This window comes from Meles meles, unplaced genomic scaffold, assembly GCF_922984935.1.
Source record: "Meles meles unplaced genomic scaffold, mMelMel3.1 paternal haplotype, whole genome shotgun sequence".
Classification (NCBI taxonomy): Eukaryota; Metazoa; Chordata; class Mammalia; order Carnivora; family Mustelidae; genus Meles; species Meles meles.
The window spans coordinates 869,265-874,192 of NW_025721616.1; positions in this window are offsets into that span (position 1 = coordinate 869,265).

Here is a 4,928-nt window from a genome sequence, read left to right on the forward strand (position 1 = left end):
AACCATGAGCCCTCCATCCCAGGACAGCACGGGACTAAGAAGCCACTGGCACACCAACTTGACCCCCAAATCTACGACTGCATGCTTTTCACCTCTGCAGGGAAGGGAGCATTCGAGTCTCTTCTCACTTTCAATGTACTTCAGCCTAAGGTCCTTGTGGCCTGCTGTCTCTGCATTATTCATTTTGTGGGGAGGTATCCTCCTGATGAGAAAACTATGCCATGCCGTAGAAGGTGAATCAGGCCAATGGTTTCAACACTTTGTTTTCGAATTCATGGCAGGAAATGAAGAGGGGCAATGGGAGGAAATAGTGCAGGAGACCCAGGCACTGAACTATGTGGAGTCATTGGCAGAAATCCTCCAGTTGAAGGAGCAGTGTTCCATCCTCAAGGGAGAAGTGCAGGCCTTAAGGCAAGAAGCCAAGCAGTTCACTGAGACGCTGGCTCAGCTCCATGAGGTGGAGAGCTTCTTTATTCAAATGAAGGTCTTCCTGGATATTTCTGCCATACGCGCAGTGCCCAAGGGTTAGTGTTTCTGCACCTACCCACTATGGCATTGAAGGGGAGTTGGAAAATAGGTGTTCATCTCCCCAATTGATGGTATGTTGTGAATTTAAATATTAGGCAAATAAACCGTTTAAAATAAAAAATATTAAAAGAAAAACAACCAAAATTGATGATTTCTAAATAACTGGTTTACAGAAAGCAAACCCTGGGTGATTATAAAGGGCAGCCTGTCTTACAGTCACTACTATCCCTTATGATCCATTGCATTCTTCTGAGGTTGGGGTGTCCATGGCTCTGAGAATATGTCGATTAAGTATGCAGAGTTGACATTGAGCACAGCCTGCCTGTCTTCATCAACACGTTCAGACACACTGAACTCTAGAAGCAAAGCAGAGGACCTAAGTTCAGCAGCATTCTGATCGGAAGGAATAGAGAATCTGTGTGTCTGTTCACAGGTATTTCTGCCTAAAGCATTGGCAGAGACCATTTTTGTCAGATTTTTGCTAAGTGGGAGGTTGGCCCCTGATGTTATGGCTTCAGATTGTTGCCAGGAAAACAGCTGTTGGTTGGGGACAGATTCGTCTATGATGCAGTCCTTGGAAGAACAAGTGTGACAAGACCAGGCAGGAAGGGTAGAGTGACTCCAGAGGTGGGGGACGATGCCCTGTCTCTGGGTGAATAGGTTTGGGGTCAGAGCAGGAGGCAGAATGGTGGCCAGGCTGGTGGGCTCCATTCTGACCAAAAGGCACTGCAGGAATTGGGGGGACATGTGGGATTCACTTTGGGTGCTTTAGGTTTGCCCAGAGTAAGGCGCAGTGGGACAGAGGTGGGAACAGGGGCACCTTGGAGACTCTAGGGTCTGCTTGGGTATGAGGAATGGGGCCACTCCAGAGAGTCAGTGCTGATCTTCTGATAAATTGGAAATTGGGTGTCAGAATGGAGTTGGAAGGTGAGATTCCTGGCTGACTCCTCCTGGGCTATGCTCCATCTTAGCTCCAGGGATGTGGAGTGGTAATGCAGGTGGGGTGCAACTAGCGTAATCTGGCATCTACATTTGACACCAACTGATATTGTAGGGGAAATGCCTAGAGCTGTGTCTCCTGGGCTGACCTCCGTAATGATAGTGTGCTCATAGCAACTGGGCATACACAGAAGGGAACCATGAGGCCGTTTCCTTTGGGGCTGTATTGAACTTCAAGGGAACTTGGAAAGTGGGAGACTTGCAATCATAAGATGGATGATGTCTGGGCTGATTGGAGGGGCTGCTTCCAGGAGCCTGGGTGGATGCTAGTTGAGTCCAGATCACTTAAATGTAAGGCAGGTATGGGTTGCTTATGTGATGCTAGCCCTCAGAAACTCCTGTGATTAGCTGCTCAGATCATGCTCACTGAACCAATGGTTCCACAAACATCAGGCCCCTGGGTGGGCTGGCACCCAAGAGCTGCTCACCTCTTCAGTCCCTCTTCCTTCATATGGAAAATGAGGGTAACTTTTGTAGGAGGTGATTGCATGAGCAGGAGGCAGGAGAAGTTAGGTTTGGGGAGGGGATCTACAAGGGCAGGGACAGAGGCAGTCTAGAAGAGGGAGGGAAGATTGCATGGTAGACAGTGAGCTGGGTCCTTTTCTTGGCCTTTTCTCCCCAAAGGCAAAATATCACCTTTGGGAAGGTAGTTCGTGAGATGACTCTGTCCCATAACCAACCTTCGCTGCCCCTATGGGCTACAGGAAATCACAGGACAGCATCTGCCAAGTCACAGGCCAGCACCAGACCCACCCTGACTCCTTCACTGTTGCTTGACAGCCACACCTTATGGTTCTGGGGCCTTCAGGGACATTTCCAACTCCAGTGAGCCAGGGTGGCACTACTAGGCTTAGGGATTTGCTGACAGGTAGAGCACTACTACATATAGGATGAGGGAGGTAGAGAGGTAGATATCTAGATGATCAGAAGCCACAGGTATTTCAGAAGGTCCCTTCACAGAGGCAATCTTCACTCATTTTGGCTGCTTCCCTTCTTTTCAGCAGTTACAAATGAATCTGAAGTGAAACATTGTGCACTGTGTTTCATGGCATCTCAAATTTTCATTCTCTGGGTTCAGGAAAGTGCTTGCTAGGTTACATGGTTTAGGTTTTGTTTCTTTAGAACCCATCACATGTTCTTACCAGAACGGCTCTTCCATTGACCTTCCCACCTTCAGTGTAGGAGAGCTGGCTCTTTCCAACACTTGATATTTGTACTGTGTTTTATATTAGCCAGCTAACCTAAAAGGCGGGTAGTACTGGTAAGTCCGTCAGGTTTTCAGTGGCATTTTTCTCATGGCTAGAGAGGTTGAACTTTTTTTTTCCCTTAGCTTTATGTGATATCTGCATGTTCTTTTTGATATAATGGCTGTCCACATATTTCTGTCCATTTTCTGTTTAGATAGTTTGTTTTTTTCCTATTAAACACTGAGAGTTCTTTACATGCACTCCATAGAAATTCTTTGTCAGATATGTGGTTTTCCAATATGTTCACCTGGTCTATAACTTGTATTTTTGTGACCCTAATAAGAACAAAGTTCTTAGTAGCATAAAAGTTTTCGATATTGGTAAAGTCCTGCCTATCAAATGTTTTCTTTTATGCAGTGTGCTTTTAGGGCCAGACAGAGATCACCAGTGGGCAGAGAGGCAGGCGGGGGGGGGGGTGGTGGAAGCAGGTTCCCTGCTGAGGAGAGAGCCCGATGTGGGGCTCAATCCCAGGACCCTGGGATCATGACCTGATCCAAAGGCAGAGGCTTAACCATTGAGCCACCCAGGCGCCTCCTTTTTGATGTTCTACATGCAGCATCATGTCTTCTCATGAGGACAGAAGTGTAAATATGTTAATTCCTTCATTGCTGACTTGGTCGCCTCTTATTTCCTTTTGTTGTCTGATTGTTGATGATAGGATTTCTGGTACAATGTGGAACAGCAGTGTTGAGAGTGGACAGTCCCTTTGTGTTCCTGACCTTAGTGGAAAAGTTCCAAGTGTTTTCTCATTGAAAATGATATCCCCTCTCAGCCTTTCCTCTGTGACACAGGATACTGAGGTGTTTTCCCTCTATTCCAACACACAGTGGGATCTTTTCAAGAAAGATGGTGTGTGTTTTTTTCATGTGCCATTTCAGCATCCGTGGAGAGGATCATATGGTTGTTGTTCTTTCTTATGTTAATGTGGTGTATCACATGGACCGGCGTGCAGATATTGAAACACTTCTGCAGAAGTGCAGGAATTAAACCCCCTTGGTCCTGTTGAAGAATCCTTCTAATGTACTCTTGGATCATCTTGGCTAGTATCTTTGTGAGAAGTTCTACACCCATATTCATCAGGCATATTGGCCTATAATGCTCCTTTCTGGTGGAGTATTCATCTGCATTGGGGATCCAGGTTATGCTGGCCTCTTAGAATGACTTTGGAAGTTGTGTTGGCACAAAATTGGTCATCATATTCTCTTACATTTTTTTCTATTTCTTTGGGGTTGGTTGTGATCTCTTTTCCTCCATTCCTGATTATGGTTTCTCAATCTTGTTAGTTCTTTCAAGGAACCAGATCTTTGTTTCAGTGATCTATATTTTTAACTTCTGTATGTTGTGTAGTACTTTAATCTTTTTTTTTTTTAAGATTTACTTATTTATTTGACAGACAGAGATCACAAGCAGGCAGAGAGAGAGGAGGAAGCAGGCCCCCTGCCAAGCAGAGAGCCCGACGTGAAGCTCCATCCCAGGACCCTGGGATCATGACCTGAGCCAAGGCAGAGGCTTTAACCCACTGAGCCACCCAGGCACCCCTAGTGCTTTCATCTTTATCGTTTCTCTCCACCTGCTGGATTTTGGCTTTCTTTGCTGTCATTTTTCCTGCTCCTTTATGTTACATTTTGTATTTCAGACTTGTTTTGTTTCTAAAAGAAGGCCTGTCCTGCTGTATACTTCCCTCTTAAGACACACTTTGCTGCACCCAAAAGCTTTTGCACTGTCGTGGTTTTACTTTTCCTTTCCTTCCAAGTATTTCAAATAGTCTTCTTAATTTCCTGGTTCTCCCATTCACTCTTTCGTAAGACGTTCTTTGGCTTCCATGTATTTGTGGCCTTTCTACATGTTTCTTTTTGGTTGACTTCAGGTATCTATGCCATGTGGTCTGAAAAATGCATGGGTATGAAATCAATCTTTGTGAACCAGAGGAGAACTGATTTTTGACTTGGTACATGATGTATTCTGGAGAACATTCCTTGTGCACTCGAGAAAGAGGTATACTCCTTTGCTTTAGGGTGAAATGCTCTGGACATCTCTTTGAAGTTCATCAGGTCCAATGTGTCACTTAAAGCCCTTTGTTGCCTTGGTGATCTCCTTAGACAATATGTCCCTTGCTGTGGGTGGGGTGTTAAAGTACCCCACTATCCTTGAATT